The sequence below is a fragment of the Crocodylus porosus genome, unplaced genomic scaffold (genome assembly GCF_001723895.1).
Source record: "Crocodylus porosus isolate Cpor-Errol unplaced genomic scaffold, CroPor_comp1, whole genome shotgun sequence".
NCBI lineage: Eukaryota > Metazoa > Chordata > Crocodylia > Crocodylidae > Crocodylus > Crocodylus porosus.
In genome coordinates, this window is record NW_017728917.1 from 22602054 (window position 1) to 22620707 (window position 18654).

The 18654-nt window shown below is 42.7% G+C and overlaps 1 protein-coding gene and 1 long non-coding RNA gene across 2 annotated transcripts in view; one reads left to right on the forward strand and one right to left on the reverse strand.

Moving 5' to 3' along the window:
- Window positions 1–11547: 11547 nt before the first annotated feature.
- Window positions 11548–12851, reverse strand: LOC109311457. The gene is made up of 2 exons (XR_002101508.1): window positions 12481–12851; window positions 11548–12141 (listed from the first exon to the last, which is right to left on the reverse strand). It is a non-coding gene; the product is annotated as an uncharacterized LOC109311457 (long non-coding RNA).
- A 4296-nt stretch (window positions 12852–17147) lies between these two features.
- Window positions 17148–18654, forward strand: part of WNT5A (Wnt family member 5A) — a 16903-nt gene continuing 15396 nt past the window's right edge. Inside the window, exon 1 of the mRNA XM_019536912.1 lies at window positions 17148–17153. The gene's annotated coding sequence lies outside the window, so the exon portion shown is untranslated. The remainder of the gene's footprint in view (window positions 17154–18654) is intronic.

The following is an 18654-nucleotide window of genomic DNA, read 5'->3' on the forward strand; positions in this document are numbered from 1 at the left end:
CATAGAGGCCTGGTCGTTATAAATATAGCAAGGCCGCCTTAACTAGCCATATTCCTTTTGCATAGCTCCCTCTCCTACCATGTTTTACTGCTACTGTTGTTTTGCGTGAGGACAGGAGTTGTACACAAGGCTTCGTATTAGTCAGAATAAATGTGTGCATTAGAGGAAAGACTTTCATTGAAATTAGTGGACTTTTGGAGCATATATGTGTATACAGTTAAAGCAGTATGAGGTTATTTCTCTTGCATTAATTAGAATTTGGACCAGGCTGTATTAAGACAGACTGAATATGCCAGATTTTGAACTCAGTGTATCAGACAGAGTGCAGTATGTTTGTTTATTGACCTGCTAATTGCATTTCTGGAGGTCAGCACTTCACTGCTGTCAGCTAATAGTGTCTCCTATTATAGTGTCTCTCATGAATTAGAGCAGGGTGACCTTGTAGCATTTGTCAGGCCTAAATCAGTATCAGACTAAAAGGGGTTTGACTCATACTACCACCCACTGTGTAAAAAAATAATGAAAAAAAGGCTGCTTTGTAAAACAAAACAACTTGCAGCCAATCTCTGAGTTAGGAGTCATATACAAAAAGGACAGCACAAGAATAAAGACCCAGACATCTCCAGATACCTTTTTCCTGGACCAGCTGTTCTGATTCTGTTGCTATTTAGCAAGTCAGAATTATTCTCACTTGAGTTCAACTGCCAGTCCCCATATCTGAAAAGCAAAGGTTGTAAATCTCCCTGGTGAATGTTGCCTATGACAGGGAAGGAAAGACTTGCATAATTACCACTTGTTCCTCCTCAGAGAACATGAGCTCAAGTCTAAAGCAAGAAGTTTAGTCAATAAAACACTGAGGTTTGAAAAATACAGGAAAAGACCTGTCCAACTCATATGATAAGAAATGTGTTCTTGGCTAGAAAAACATCAAGTAACAAATAGGATTTGAGTGAAAGCCTCTTCTCAGGATTGAGTACTGAGGTCAGGATTCTTGATTTTTCTTCAAAGACTGTTAACCATCATTGAAATTCATGGTGAAGTTATTTGAGATTCTGTATTGTTTTTCTTCTGTTTTGAACTGAAATATGCCACAGTTTCATTTGCTAAGACATAAAGAGTAATTTAGTAACTTGGTTGCAAGCGGTGATGTTCCAGTAATCACCCTTAAATAAATTATATAAATTTAAGGCCAGATTCTAAGATGCCAAAAGTTACATCTTAAGTCCTTGGATAACTGAAGTCAATAGCACTGATTATAGAGTAATGTGCTTCTCAAATGAACATTCTATTCTATTCTATCTGTAAGGTGCATAAATGCACTTGGGTGCTTTAGTGCAATCCTCATCCAATCTACTCAAGTGCCTAAAAAACTTCAGTACAAAAAGTGGTGGGTCCTCCTTCTCATAACTTTTTTGTGACTCCATATTAAGGGTAAGATGTTGGTGTAGATGCACTAATGGTTTTTCAGGGACTTGAACAAGGTAGAATAGAATTGCTCATAGGCACCTCCTAAGTCCATGTTCACACCCAAAGGGTGGAATAAGATTTGGCCCTATATGCCTTTCTGGAAGGAAGCAGTTTAAAATCTTTTCTGTTGAGATTGTTCAGTGTGTTTTACATTGTAGCCACCTGAGCAGAATAATTTGACATGTTTCTTGTCTGATAGCTCTGTCTAGTTTTCAGTTTTAAATAGAGTCCCCTCACCTGAAGGTGCCATGAACACTCAGTTCTTTTGCTTCTTTGACATTTTCAGAACAGCTCCTCAGAGGATCTGTCCATTGCAACATATGACAAAGGGTATCTAGAAGGAACCTCAAGAAATTGAATTTAAATATTCAACCCCCAACCAGAGCTGTCCCTAGGGGATGTGCGGGGCCTGGGGAATATCAACCTGTGTGGGACCTGGGGGAGGTGGGGGCTGGAGCCAGCAGTGCTTGGCATCAGCGGCTCATGGCAGCCACGGCAGGGCCTATGCAGCACTGACTGTGGGGCCCTCCAAAGCACGGGGCCTGGGGTGATCGCCCCAATTCGCCCCCCCTAGAGATGGCTCTGCCCCCAGCATTGGTCATTCACGGGTATTACTCTATGAGATGCTGAATGAATATCTTCTAGTCCCCTTAACTGTGAGGGAAATGGAGTATGCTCAGCACCTGGAGGGATTGGGACCTAAATATAAGACTTTGTTCAATGTTTCTGACAGTCATTAGTTCCTAATTATTGGGGATCCAAAGACCCAGCATATCATGGAATTTGAAAACAGCTTCTTTTGAAGTACCAATTCTTCAAAGACTTCAATTTTCTAATCAGTTGGGTATGAGGATTACTTTTCCTCTCAACTCCCTTTCTAAAAAAAACCCAATTGTGACACATTTGACCTTGAATGTTTGTTAATCTCCAGTTTACTGAAGAGAAATTGTGTAAAGCTACATGATAGTGTAAAGACATTGTCTAATACTGACCTGTCAGACCTTGACATTTTATCCTGTTCTGATAAGAATTTAGTTTATTTGAAGGGAAAGATTTTGAACTAGACACAAAAAGTGAAGTAAATAACTAATTATTTGAAGTAAAACAGATGAAACCAATCATGCATGATGCCTTGATGTACGATAGCCTAGTGCTTTCATGCTGTTCAACCATGTGCAAGAGTAGGAAGTTTCTCAAGTTTAAAAATCAGATCGTTATGTGTTGCTAACATTCTTCCTATCTGCATATTCAAAGTATTTGAAAGCAGCTTACAGATCCCATATGGTACAGAAAAGACTGTTGTTGAAGAGATAGTTTTGATGTTGTGCATATCCTATTTGCACCACAATAATTAAGATGCAAAGAACACTAGCTTTTTTCCAGTGCAGATTTTTAATACAATTTTGCAATTACACTACAAAGGCAATGTTAACTACACTACAAAGTTATGATTAAATACAGGAGATCTAGTTACAATGAATACCACATTTGTAGGAAGGGGGTTTTTAACAAATAGTTTGAAAAATGATTTCATTTTGGATTAGTTTCCAGAGCCTAATCCAGATAAACATTAAGCATTTAAAATGTACATCTATTTTTAAAAGTAATACAGTAGGTAAGAATGATAAATTGCTACATGCTTCATTAATGCAGCTAAGTGAAATTTAAGCAGTCTCAGGCTGGACAGCATCTTTTGATGATTTATTTATGAATATATGAATAGATGTGAGCATTTACAGAGGTTGCTGGTCATATTCTGCTGAAGTCAACCCAGTATCCCTTACAGATCAAATTATAATATATTTTCACATGATCATGGTAAAAAAACTCATAAGTTAGTGCTCAAATTATGTTTCAGATCAGGAGTTCCTTCCTCTTCCTTCATACAATTGTGGTTTCTGTTACAAAATTGGCAATAGTTAAACCTTTATCAGTAATAAGTTTAATTTCCAACATTTCAAAGGGGAGCATCCTACTTATCTAATGGCACATGCAGCACTGGAGCATCCTGAAGCATCAAGATAATGACAGTTTTATGTAAAAAAAAAAAAAAAATGTTATAAAGCAATATTCAGAGGATTTTCAAATGCGTATTTGTTATAATCTTTTTTTCAATCACTGAGGTATGTAATTACTGTTTACTATACTAAAGCACCTGTATTTTCAAAAGGAGGCATATAATTGTGATTATATAAAATATTTTAAAATTCAGTAACATTTTCCTCAAGTATTTATGAGGGTGGCTATGGTATAAAGGTTCTATCAAAATTCATAGATGTCATTCCTTGGGGAGAGTGGGGGTGGAGAACTCACTCATGTCTTGGAACCTTGGAAATTAAGCAAGTATCCCAAGCTTTTGTTACTGAAACTTTTACGCCACAGTGAATCAGCAAATCATTCAGGATATGGAGATGGAAGACCTCCTATCCCATTATTTTTCCCTATTCATTTCTCTTGTCCTATGAGTGACTATTTGTTTAGAGACTGTGAATGCTTTGTGGAGCAGCAGAATTGTGAAATACAAGAGAAGCTGACCTTTGTCAACAGCTACAGCTATCAAACTTAGATAGGATATTAGCTTAGGACATTAGGGGTGCTGACAGATGTAGGTGGGGAGGAGGACCAGCACTCTACTGGACGAGGAATCGTGCCAGTTTGACCTGGCTCCCTAGTTTCTGTATAGCTTGTGTGCTTCAGTGAGGCTTTTTGGCACTTTTATCTAATAGTTGATTCCATTGGCTCTTAGATAAAAGTACCAAAAAGCCCTGCTTAAGTATATGAGCTATACAGACACTGGGTGAACTGGGTCAAACTCATGCACTGGCATGCACTGTGCTTGGTGTAGGGGCATGCCAAGCTGAAAGTAAACCACTGTTTTGTTCTGTTTTTTTCCACATCTGTAAGCACCCTAGCTTCATAACTTAATAAAGTAGCCCATGAGACAAATTGGTATGCATTATGGGTGAAACCCTGACCCACTGAATCACAGAGTGATAGAGAACAGGACAGGGAGGAACCTCAAGAAATCATCTAGTCTACCTCCTACCATGTTTAAGGCAGGATCATCCCTTTTGAAACCATTCCAGTCATATGGTTGTCTAACCTACTCTTAAAAGCTTTCATGGATGGGAATTCCACAACTTTTCTAGGTAATCTCCAATGCTTCACCTACCTCATAGTAAGAAATTTTTCCCTAATATCCAAATGAGGGTTGGGTATTTAATTGGTTAAAAAATACTTGGTCAATTGACTGATCATATACCATCACATATTGGTCAACTATTTCAAGCATTGATCTATTAGAAGCATAAAGAGGAGAACTTTAATCTTCAGTAGGTTAGATATTTATGCTAATTTTAAAAAGACATATTAGTTAATTTTTGCTGTCAAATGGGTAAAATTAAATTATAACACATTATAATGAGTTATTGTAACAAAGGACCCAGTGCTACATGTGCCATTGGATAGGTAGGATGCTCCCCTTTGAAGTATTGGAAATTAAACTTAACATTGAAGAAGGTTTAACTATTGCCAATTTTGTAATGGAGACCAGAGTAATGTGAAGTAAAGGGAAGGAATTCTTAAACTGAAATATAATATGAGCACTAACTTGTGAATTAATTTTACTATGACCATGTGATCATATATCATAATTAGCAAACAGAGACAGGAACCAAAGCAGTTTGTAAACAGTTTGCTGGGAGGCAGAGGAGGAAGGGGAAGAAGACAAAGAACCAGGCACCAGATCCTCTTCTTGGAAGGTAAGTGAGCGAGGCTGTCTGTGTGTTTGGCTTGGTAAGTGTTTTCTTGTTTGGCTGTGAGTTTGGCCATGTGCTCGGAGCAGCTGGGTGTGCTGCCATCTGAGTGATTGCTGCCTGTGTCTAACAAAAGCCCTAACAAGGTGGCAGAGCTAATCTAGGCCCAGGAGAGTGACCTGGGACAGCAAATTGAGCAGTATGCAAGCAATTTGCAGGGCAGTTCACTGCCCCCCTCTTTGAAGGGAAGCCTTTAAGTTAACTTCTTTCTTTACTTAAGTGTAACTAACTTACATATTTAGTGTAAGTAGCTAAAACTCAGTAGTTAGATATTGATCCAACTGCTGAGTCTAGCTACTTAAGTCCCTTTGATAGGAAGTTTGCTCAGAAACTCTCTCTCTCACCTTCATTCACTGTAAGCTTGGTGAGAAGCAGCAGGTTAGCAAAGGAAAGGGCACCTTTCATGACCAAGGAGCAGTGAGCAGGTTAATTTACAGGGGAGTTTGCTAGAGAAGGTCTGCTTGGAAGGAGAGGCAGGAAAAGAGGGGTGGTGGATTTAAGAGACCCAGAGAGATGGCTGGAAGATGTTGCAACAGTAGAACAACTGCCACTAGCATCTCTTTCCTTGCTTGCACCTGTGAGAATGTATGTCCAGGCAGGACTTCCCACTGTTGTGGCTTCCTACCAGGTCCTGGTTTAGTGGTGTGGGAACTGAGGATTGCAGGTTCCTTCCAGAGACAGCCAGGTGGAGGAGTGCCTGCAATGTGAGCAGTGCTTCCTGGGGTGTCCCTCAGGGAACAGGCAAGATTGCTACAGGAGGAGGTGGCAAGGCTCCAAAGCATCCTCCACCATGAGGACTTCATTGGTTCTATGCTGGAGTTGACCTCTACGACTGCAGAGGAAGAATGACCAGAGGCAGTGCTAAAGGAGGAAGAGGACATGGAGTCCCAGGAAGGTGGAAGCTGGACGCTTATAGATTCATAGATTGTAAGGGGCTGGAAGGGACCTGGCGAGTTCATCGGATCCAACACCCCTGCACTAGGCCGAAAAGACAACTGGGATCAGGTGACCCCAGCAAGGTGACTGTCCAGTCTCCTCTTGAAAATTTCCAGGGCAGGTAATTGCACCACCACTGGAAAGAGTTTATTCCACAGTCTGGACACCCTGACTGAAGAAATGTTTTCCTAGTGTTAAGCCTGAAATGGTCTTCCAGGAATTTGTGGCCATTACTCCTGGTTTTCCCCAAGGGTGCCCTGGTGAACAGTTATTTGCTGGGCCCTTGATGTATTCCCCTGATGTAGTGGTAAGCTGCTACCAAGGTCCCTCTCAGCCTTCTCTTTTTTTAGGCTGAAGAGACCCAAGTCCCCCAGCTTTTCCTCATATGGCTTGCTTTGCAAGTCTCTCATCATATGGATGGCTCTTCTCTGGACTCTCTCAAGCTTTTCCCCACAGCTCAGGGGCTGCTGAGTCCACTGGTAGCTCACCCTCTGCGGAAAAATAAAAGAATTGGGCCCCTAGCCGTAACAGTGATAGAAGTCCCTAAATTGAAACAGTAGGTTTTTAAACTTCACAATTATAAATCCGCCATTTCAATTTAGGGGACTAAACCCCCATAACGTGTACAATCACGCAACAGTGGCATATGACAGAAGAAGGTGCAATGGGCACCTATACAGGTCTCTGATGACTGCTCCAATGCATGCTAATTAGCACACATTGGATCAGACTCATTAGCATCTCCCAGCGCTTTGGTGTCATATGTATTCAGCATCCCCACACTTCAAAACTAAAGCCCATTGAAAAACCTTTTGTTAAAATGTCCCCACTGCCATTTTGAAGCTTGGGATGCTGAATACACAAGACGCTGTGGGTGCTTTAATTAGAGCTGCTCCCAAGAGCTGCTCTATTTAAATCATCTCACCCCCCCTCTCCACCGCCCACCCCAGAGCATGTGTAAAGACATCCAATGTTTCAAATTGCAGCAAAGGAAGTTTAGGTTAGATGTTGGGAAACACTTTCTCACTAGGAGGGTCGTAAAGCACTGGAACAGGTTACCCAGAGAGGTGGTAGAATCTTCATCCTTAAAAGTTTTTAAGGCCCTGGTTTTGTCTTGATAGTCACATAGGAAGTTTTGGTGAGCTGTCATGCGCTGGATGAGCACTCCCCCCCCAGCCCTGACAACAGCTCAGCAAAACTCCCTAAACCTAGGGCCACACTTCAGCCTCTCCCCCTGCATTCTCACACCACCTGGAACTGTAGCATGCCCCAATCCCCCTCTGCCTGGAGTGGCAGAACACCCTGATCCCCACAGTGACCCAGAGCAGCATCAAGCCCCAATCCCTACCATTACCTGGAATATGCCAGTCGCATTCACAGCTTACACCGGCACCCACCCGGCACTCAGGAAGCAGCCCTGGCCAGGTACTGACATCAGCTGTGGGGAGCTGGGCATCTGCCTGAGTCCACAGCTAATACTGCCATGTCAGTGCTGGGTGGAAACAGCCTCACCTGTCTGGCATCATGCGGTGGCTGGAGCCAGAGCTACCAGCTGCCCATTAGTCAGATCCCATGAGTTTGTGGCCCCACACCTGCAGGCATAATGCAATCAGTTGGTGGCCTGGATTTAGTCCATGGGCCATATTTTGCCCACCCTTGTCCTAAACAATATGGGCCCTATATACCTAAGAGAACACCTTCCCTGCCTTACATCCCACGTTGGCCCCTAAGGTCAGTCAAGATAACCTCCTGCATCTGTGCTCTAAATCTAAAAACACCTGGGAAGGTATTCTCTGCTCTGGAACTTCCTTCCCCTTGTGGCCCACCACAGCCTGAGCCTGAATATCTTCCAGAAGCACTGCAAGATTTTTTTGTGGCCAGACATTTAGCAAAGAAGGTTAAACTGGGATATTGTTTGGGGAGTTTTTCTTATATTTAATATTTTATCTACTTTTATAAGTTATTTTGGTTTTTACTGTAAGCTGCCTGGAGGCTTTTTTTGGAAAGGACAGTATATAAATCTAATAAATAAATAAATTTTTTGATAAATCAATTGACCAGCTTATCTACCTTAATCCAACCTAAATGTCCCTTGTGGCAGCTTAAGACTGCTATTTTTGTCCTGTTCCCTGCAGCCAAAGAGAATAGCTTATCACTTTCTCTTTATAGTCATCCTTCAGATATTTGAAGAATATTATTAAATCCCCCCTTAGTCCCTTCTCTAAATGAAATAATCCCATTTCTTCCAACCTTTGCCTATAAAATATGTTTTCTAGACTCTAATAATTCTTGTTTATTTCTATTGGACTCTTTCCAATTTATCCACATCTTTCTCCAAGTGTGCTGCCCCCAAACTGGACCCAGGGCTCCAGGTGAGGCCTCACCAGTACTGAATAAGGTGGAAGAATTACTTTACTTGACGTGTAAGTGACATTCCTGTTAACAGAATCCAGTATGCTATTGGACTTTGCAGCAATATTCACTATATTCACCTTATGGTTTATTTATAATTTATAATTCCTATAGTATTGTGGTCTAACCAGTCATTTTTCAATATGTATTTATGCATCTATTTTTCCATCTTCAGTGCGGGATTTTGCACTTGCCTTTAATGAATCTCATTCAATTAATTTTGGACCATTTTTCTAGTTTATCAAGATCATTCAGAATCTCCACTTTGTATCATTTACAAATTTGCTAAGTGTACACTTCATTCTATCCTCCAAATTGCTAATGAAGATTTTAAATAGTACTGAACTCAGGACAGGGCCACGGGGAACCCACTTACTACCTACTTCCAATTAAACATGGAGCCATCCATGACTGATTACTCTTTGCTCAAAATGATCCAACAAGTTTTGTATCCACCTAACACTACTTTTGTGCAGACTATACTTCCTTTCCTTAGCTTTCTGATAAGTGTCATGAAATCATGTTGAAAGTCTTGTTACAGTCAAATCCACTTTCTTCCTCCTACCCTTCCACAAAGTGTGTTACTTTGCCATGAAAGGGAATCAGATTCATCAAACATGACTTACTCTTGATGAATCCCTGTTGGTGGTTCCTGATCACTTTGGTATCCTCCAGGTGTTTAGAAATATATTAATTGATGATGTGTGCCATAAGTTTTCCAGGTATTAAGGTGAAACTGACTGGTCTCTAATTTCCTGGATTGTTTTTCTTCCCTTTCTAAAAGATGGGTACTGTCTTTGTCCTTTTCCAGTCACCTGGGACTTCACCTGACCTCCACAAGTTTTCCACAAGAATAGCCATTGACTCTAGAATTGCTTCATCTAATTGCTTGAGTACTCCAGGATGTCTCTCATCTAGCCCTGCTGACTTGAAAATATCCAGGTTCTCTGAGTTATTTCTAACCTGTTCTTCCTCTACTCTAGGTTGATTATCTCCTCCCTTGTGTGTGTTGACAGTTGTGTTCATCCTTTGACTTTATTTGTGAAAAGGCAAGGGCTTTGTCGTATTTTTTATTGGACCAACTGTATAGTTGGGAGAGAAGTTTGATAAGCTCAGGCACAAAGTATACTTTCTTCATATCTGGAAAAGCAGCAGACACAGGCTAAACAAAGTAACAGGGAAAGCAAAACAAAACAAAACAATGATTTGTATTTAAATCAATGTAAATGAAAAAAGTCACTTAAGGAACGGAGGGTCACTGGGAAGAAGGAGCAAAGAGAGGTGATCAGAAGTAGATTGAAAACTAGAAATGCTGTTGAAAGGATAATCTAAATATGGAAAAGAAAAAGATCACGGACCATTTTTTGCTGTTATTTAGCTTAGCCCATGTATGCTTCTTTCCCAGTTTTCAAGAAGAGTGTTTTGTGCCTGAAACCTTGTGAATCTTCTCTTCCAAATATACAGTTGATCCAGTAAAAGATATGAAGCAATCCACTTGCTTCTCATACATCTCCTGGACCATCATCACTACAACAACACTCCAACACTACTATTGTAAAGACTAAATTTAAAAAGGCATTAAATATATAAGCCTTCTCCATAGAATCTGCTATTAGCTTGCCATCACCATTCATTAAGGGCCCTACATTTTCCCACTTTCCTTGGTCTTTCCCTTATCTCTGTCATACATGCTTTTTGTTTCCTGTTCTTTCTCTTGCTAGCTGTATCTCAGTTCATGCCTTGGCCTTCCTGATTGTCTCTCTGCATGCCTGTGCAACATTCTTTTACTCATCTCTAGTAGCATGGCCATACCTTTTTTAACATATCTTTTTAAATTTCAGTTCATTGAAGAGTTTTCTGTTTAGCCAGACCTGGCTCTTGCTTTACTTCCTATCTTTTTTTTGCATTGAGATAGCCTGCTGTTGTGCATGATCTTTAAGGTACAACCAGGAATCCTGGACCCTTCTTTAGATTTGCTTACCATGAAATCCTGCCTACCAATTCTTGGAGTCTGTTAAAGTATGTTTTCTGAAGTTCTGTCATTTCTATGATATTCTCCTTCCTTCTGTTAGGACCTTGAATTCTGTCATTCCATGGTCTCCTTCACATTCTTGACCTATTCCTCCAACAATTCAAAAAGAGTTTCACCCCTAGTTAGCTTCTCCGCCACCTGTACCAAAAAGTTATCTCCAACATACTCTAAACTTGTTGAACTGCCTGGGTGCGTGTACACATGCATTAATGCACCTTTGCTATTTAGCATTAAGTTTAGTACCTCTGGGCATTTATAGATGGGGGTGCTGGCAGGTGGGGTGCTTTAATTAGTGTAGCTTTGAGAGCCATGCTAATTAAAGCACCTGGAGCATCACATGCATCAGCGTCCCCATGCTGAAAAATGGCAGCAGGGTGCTATGAACTAAAGCTCATCGAAAAATGAAGGCAGGGCACTACGAACTAGAGCACCCCACTGCCATTTTTCAGTGCAGGGACACTGATACATGTGATGCTGAAGTCTGCTGGAGTGCAATAATTACCATGCTCCAGTAAACTCAATTAATTGAGTCTTCTCTGACGCACTGCAATTACAGCATGTTGGAGCAGCCTCCCTGCAGGTATATAGGAGCCCTCTAATACCAGGTATTACATAAATTTGCAGTAGCAAAGGCTCATCATCTTTTCTTGATGCTTAATGCTCAGTAGTTTAATTCTACTGTGCATTAGCACATTAACGTGGCTTTCACGTTAATGCGCAGTAGAATTAGTCTACATGGTTTGTACCAAACACCCACCATGGCAATGCCTTCTCTGTTCTGCTCTTTCACCTTGACCCAGAGACTTTCAGCAGGCCTACCTCCATATCACCATGCCTACCTTGAAACAAGTGTATTTTTGTTTTATACATTAAAAACAAAAAACACTTCCTTTTATTCCTCTGCCTGATCTTCCTGAGCAACTTATGCCAATCCATGACAGTACTCTGGTCATGTGAATTATCCCACCAAGTCTCAGAAATCTGAATCAAATCATACTGCTCTGACTGTACTGGAACTTCCAGTTATTCCTAAGTATTCCCTGTGCTCCTTGCATTATTATATAAATAATGTAGATGACTAGACAATTGTTTTGCTAATTTTCCTCGGAAAATACTGGCAGAAGGTGCCTGGCACCTTATAGACAACTGAATGAGAGATGCATAAACTTTTCATAGGAAGCTTTTTTGTGAGCCACACTTCAATCAGATACTAACTACCTCTCTGAAAATACTGTTAAGGCTCCCCATGTTACAGTCTCTATCTTGGCCTTTATCTGGGTCACCTTGCTTTTTACTTGCCTGTAGCCTTTTGTCTGCGTCCCCATTCAATCCAATTTAAAGCCCTCCTTACTAGGTTTGCAAGCCAGTTTCCTGTCAGGCTCTCAATGATTGTTTTGCCTTTGACTTCATTAAAGCCAAGATTTTGTCCCACATGGACATGCTGTTGTGTGATCCCTGAGAGTTCAGGCAGGAAGGGCACTATGAGAACCAAGAAAACAAGCTAGCAAGAGAGCTAATTAAGCAAACAAAGGGTGCTGTATTGGCAACTCGCAATAGAAACAGTTAATTTAACTACAAGAAAATGATTATTCTTAGACAGTTGAGTGTCTGTTACTATAGCTGTTACTTTGTGCAGCTGTTTGGTGATGACTTTACACTGTGGTTGCTGGGTTTTGAACTGCGGGTTGCTGCAGAAGAATCCTCAGATGGGAGAGTGGTTGTAATGAGGTTTAGATGCCAGCAGTGTGGGATTCAGTGGTTACAACAGTTGTCTAAAGGAATACATTTTATAGTAACAAGTGTCTGTCATACTCTTACCATAGTAGAAAGGAGCCGTTTTGTAAATAAGCTGGAGTGCTTTAGAGCACAATAAAGAACAGAGGTCCAGTGTTACTGGATCTGAGAGTACGATACCAACAAATCATTACAAACTTCGTTGGTTTTTCCTCCCTCTCTGAAGCAAAAGGCAGAATAGTACACTGGGTCATTGGCATAGAAATTGGACTTTGACATCCATTATTACCAGCAAGGCTAACTGTTGCAGGTGTCTTATCACAGCAGCTCTCACCCAGTTTATAACCATATCCCATATGTGAGTACCAATGGAAATTTGTAATCTTAATTATGCTCACAGTCAAGCCAAAATTGTCCCAGACTTGCAGGGGAGGAAAAGACAAAACAGAAGGGATGTAGTTTTACTAGGTTCCAATTATATTAATTTAAAGTCTTGTAGGAATTATTTGGTGACACTGCTATACTCTTTTCTGGCTTTCTGGTAGTGCAACCATACAGACAATGCCTACACACTCACCTTCTGCACCCATAAGGACGACTGGACTTCTGTATGCTCTGATACTTGCAATTCCCAAACCTATGAGGAAAACAAACTATCAGGACTGAAGGAAAACGAATGGTAGAAAAACCCTGCAAAGGAGTCATAGCCTTCTTTCCCCTGTGGCAACTCAAAGCTCTCCAGCTGTAACACTGCAAGAGGTCAGTTCTCGAATAGATAAGTGCATTGTTACCATTTGCTAAGCCCTAAAGAGCAGATGAAAATATGCCAGGGAGATGGACTAGTGATAGAGACCTGGGACAGCTTCATAAAGTATAGAAACCATTGGACACTTCAGCTGAGGGGCTCATTTGCCACAAGTCCATGCAGCAAGATAAATTTATGAAGGAAGTAATTCTGACCCACCGAGTATGTAGGACCTATTAAGTTATTCCCAGGGGACTCAGAAGCTTATTCCCACATTTGATCTGACAGTTGCAGAGTGGGGCTGTGTTCAGTTCTATTTATTGGGCTCTTTGGTTGATTTTTAAGTCTGGTTTTACTATTTGCCATGTGTGACCAGTCATGTAGCTAAAGTCTGGCTCGTGCAATCATTCTAAAGGGGTGACTTTTAGACCATTTAAATCACGAAAAAATTAATCTGAGGCAGAACCAGGGTTTTTTTTTTTTTTTCAATAATCCAGTCAGAGAACAGAAAAAATGCTGTGTCGCTTAGGTAACCAGTCATAGAGCTTGAATGTCAAAGCACAAGTACTGAATAACTGACTGACTACTGGCTATGAATAGTTTGCAAATAATCCAAAATGCAAATAACTTTGTAAAAACTAGTCATCAAGTAGTGCCTAATAATCAACTTGGTAAATCTCAAAGTCCACTCACAGGCCATTTATGAATGGGAAAGATAGAGCTAAATCCATGATTCCCAAAGGGTGTGCCACAGCATGCTAATGTAGCAGAAGAGCAACAGACGTGTGCCGCGAGATTCCCCTGGGTGAGGAGGAAAATGCTGTCTTCTGACATCCTAGCAGCCTGCACCTGCACTAGCTGCTCAACCCCACCTACTAGGACTTCATCCTATGCATTCTGTTTGGACAGTTATTTTTAGGATATTTTAGTTTTTTAGAAGACTGTCTTCACATTTTTACTTTCTAGTGTAGTTCATCCTGCCACAAGCAGCTTGTACCTAGCCTGTTACTTGCTGTCTCAGTGGAATTGGGACAGAACACATAGACATGATTTTTGAATACTGGTTATTGTAACTTGTGATAACAAAAACTGCATGTGACTGGTTGAACATTTAGATACCTATAATGCAAACAAATGCTGATTGTTGTTGTGGCTTGTGGAATGACAAATAACCCAACACATACATTAGTGGGTGTTTATAAATATACCCACATACACGTTCAGAAAGAAAGAACTTATACACATACATGATGGTGTAAAGCCTGATTTAGAAGAGTTATAGTAAGCAATGTAATTGCTGTGATATTTAATAACAAGCGAATGTCGCAGAAACCTTTATACCACTCTGCTGTGTGTTTGCTGTATGTCACATATTTTACAAATTTTTAAAAAGGTGTTTTAAAATGTTCTACACCATTTTTAAATTGTGGTTTTTACAACCTTTGCATGGCTCAGGAGAGAATGAGTAATATGAGAAGATCACAAATAAAATAAAATACATCTTTATACATGTAACAGAGCCACTGACATGAACATGTACCAAACCTGAGTAATTGCCTGACCTTATTGCTATAAATCTTTTCCTTTGTCATTTCATTCCTTTTATTGTTTGTTATTCTCATTCTTGTCATATCTAAAATTAGGTCCCAGTCCTGCAGTGATTTATGCACATGCTGACTCAGGACTAAACATTTCCTCTTCTCTGCCAGTATTACTGACCCCAAATGTGCAAAAATCATGAGTCTAGCTCTCCCTCTCCCCACAAAAAATTCATGAGATTGGCTTTAAAATGCTTCAGATTCTTTTCTTTACTTTCTAGTTTCTGAAGCATTTTATTTTTTTCCTCTCAGCAACCATAAGGGCTAGAAACTTCATTTGTAATGCAAGATTAGATTTTCATTTGATTCCTTGCTGTCAGCAGTTGGGGCTTTAGGAAAAATGATAATTATTATACAAGTATATTATACAATTATATTATACAATTTTCATGTGACAATAGCGTGTACGTCTGTGTCTCATGCGTAAGAGTATTTCTTTAGAGGGAAAAGGATGGTCGGGGAGAGTAATGTGACATTTTAGGGAATAAGGAAGAATATATTTGGGGGAGGGATTGTTTTAATTGTCCTTATTTGAAAGTGTTCAGGAGACTGGAATGTAAGCAGTAGTGCCTGGGGTAATGGATTAGCGGGCAGAGTGCAGGTTAAGTGGTCAGAGTAACGTAAGTGCATCTCATCATAAGGACACCACAGTGTCCTGTATGGCCCTGGTCCTGCAAACCCGATAGCCATGTGTAATTCCCCAGAGTAGTAAAGAACTTGGTTAAGTATTTACAGGATGAGGCCTGTGTAATTTGGCATAGATACCAGTTAAATACATATGTGGTATCCATTAATACTGTATAATCCTATATACTCAAGTGCTGTGATTCAGTAAACAGTGTATGAAATCTTACCTTCTTTCCTAGAAAATAGCTTTCTGTTTTCCAAACGATTTCTCTGTGGTGGAAAGATGTGTGTATCATCCCGTGAATGGATCTTGCTTTTGGTGTATGGCCATAGGCCAGGATGTCAAGGTATAAATCATCTGGAGTTTCATGTTGACGTGAACACATATACAGTACATGACTGGATGTAGTATTCTGTTAAAACCAGTTACGCTACCCAAGGAAGTGTATTGGAAATCATGTGTTTCCATGTTAAAAAAAAATCTCATTCTATTCTAAGATCTGTAGCAGATCCTTACCACTCAAAATAAGAAAAAGCTTGACAAAAGCTGGGTCTCTGCTCTTGGGATAGCTCCCCATATTTTTCTCTTGATATAATTTGCATTGTTTCTGATCCAAACACTTTAACCATTAGCAGTAAAACACACAGAAATGAGTTCTCTATTAACTTAAGATCTCTGTTGCAACTAAACCTAGAAAACAAAGGCTGGAGAAGCCTGAGTGGCTGTAACCTTGCTGATTCTTCTCTCTCTCCCGCCCCCTTAGCCTCGCCCAGCTGTTTTAAATAGCGAGAAGAAATTAACATTCTTAAAGACTTGCAGGATGTTTGGATTTCTGCCTTTTATTTCCACTTCTATGCTCCATGACTTGAAAACTTGCCCGTGATTTATAAATTCCCTGTCCAGAAATGTGATTTTTTTTTTTTAAAGCAACGACTTCAAAAATTCCGGCAACGAAAGCGATCCAGTGTTTGCTTTGATCATTGCCAAATTGCTGCCGAGAGCCGGGCGCGTTTGCCTGCCCGTCCGGGCTGGGCTCTGCCCGCGGACAGGAGCGGGTACCCGCGGAGCGCAGACGGCCAGCTCGGGGCCCTGTAGTAGGTGGTTGCAGCCCCGCCCCCTTTTACAGTTTTCTCTTCTTTACTAATTCTAGTGATTTGAGACATGACCTTTAACCCACGCAGTTTGCAGACTCCTAAAGGGGATCATTGAAATGCCACAGTAAACCAAAGGCAATAAAATATTATTTACTAGGCATAAAACTAAGGTTGGTCTTCCTAAAAGGAATGAACAAAAACCCCTCGGGTTTTGCCCCCGCGATGCATGGGCTTTGCAGATGCCTCCCTCGAGCTGCTGATGAATGAATGGCTCAAGCTGTGTGAAGCTTATTGACTAGATAAGTCTTTTTTTTTTCTTCTTTTACGTCCGCTGATATCATCAGTATGTTACAGGGATCCTGGGGCTGTGGTCGTGGCTTGGGTTTGTAGGTGTTACTAGTGTGTGTCCTAGAGAGGTAATGCAAGATCTTCGCAACTGCTGGGTCCTTGGGAATTGAGCCGTGGTCCTGAATCCTTTTGATGCGGAATCCTTTTCATCTTCCTCCTCTGGCTGAGGACTCGGGTCTTTCACTCATGTATTGAGATGTTGTCCTTTGTTATGGAGCCAGGGAAGGAGGTGCCTGATGAGATGGAGATAACGTCTTTGAACTCCTTCCCTTTTCTGTTGGGTTATCAAGGGCTCTCACTGCACGCCCACCGCAGGGTCTGAAGACTACCTAAGCCAGGGAGAGGTTTGCTAAATAACAGGAACAGGCAACAACCAGAACAATAAACTGTCTTGATAAGAGTCCGCTCGCTCTCTGCTTTCGGTGCTTAGATAAGATTCAAGGCAATTTAGTGGCAATCTGAAGTCTTTTATTGTCCCTTAAACCCAAACCTCTCCGACTAAAGCATCTGTACGTTTTTAGCACTCCTGTTTTACACAGGTTCCCGTTTGATCATTTAATGGCTGGTAAGTCGTCCAGCCATTAAATCTGCTTCGAGCCTCCGTGCAATTACCCTACGGCTCTCACGAGCATCCTGGCCCCGGGGTCCCTGACAGCCGCCTGGGCTCTTCCCCGGGACTGGGACCCTCCTCTCATTTGCTGGAAAGCGGATCCAGGGCTTTGTGCTGCAGGATGAACGCGGACAGGCCAAATCTTTGCCCTTGCTCCTGCCTTCCGGGCCGTGATGGACTCAGCGGGATTCCCAGCCTAGCTTGGTCCTCTGAGCAGAAAACCACTGAAAACAAGGGCCAAAACCCCCCAACCAACCAAACAAAAAAGGCTGAAGAGGGTCATAAAAAGCCAAGGGAGAAATGGTTGATCACTGAGAAGGACATTTTGAATGATGGTGATGGGTTGGTGACGGTGTCTTTGCCAGAGCTTCCCTGGGACCAGCTGAGCTGTCTCGCCTCCAGGAGAGCGGTCCGCATGCCGAGGCGTGTGCTGTCCCGGAGGGCGCAGCCCGGCACGCCCTGAAGGCGGGGGAAGAGCACCAGCCCCGCCGGTGTGCCCCCCTCCCGGGCTCCCGATTCGCTTTGCCCTGCGAGGGCTCGGGGACAGCCATGCCTTTCTCGGCCCGGGGCCTCTCGCAGCCCCGTTTGGATCCCCCAGCCGGGCTGCGGCCGCCTGCCTCCCCCTGGCCCCTGAGAGCAGCCGCAGAGCTGGCAGCTGGCTCGGGGCAGGCGGCTGCAGCCCGCACTTGAGGCACGCCGTGAGGCGCAGTGAGACGCGTGGCTGAGGCGGGAGGAAGCCTTGCGGGGCTCACGGGAGACAGGACTCCCCCTCCCCGCATTTGGGCTGCCTCCCCCAGCCGCACCGGCCGCCCGCGCGAAGAAGCTGGGGGGCGGACTGAGCGCGGGGCAGCGCCGTGGGGAAAGGAGGACGACGCTGGGCTGCCCCGCCTGGGGGATGCCCCGCCTGGGGGATCCCCCGCCCGCGGACGCGGACGGAGGGAGGGACCGGGGCTGCCCCGCGCCGGGCCGCTGCCGTCTGCGGTGCGCCTGCAAAACGCAGCCTGGGCTGTCATAGGTCGGCGCAAGGCGCATGCGCAGCGCCCAAGTTTTCCAGCTGCCGCTGGATCCGCAGCAGCTTCCCTGCACGGTTGCGGCGCAGAGCGGAGCGGAGCCGCACACAGCCCGGCCCGGCGGGACGCTGCTGCCGCGTGTGAGCGGGGCCCGGCGGGCCATGGATTGGGAGCGCCCCTGAGCCTGGGACCTGCCCTTCTCCCGGGCCCGGCAGCCGCCCCGTC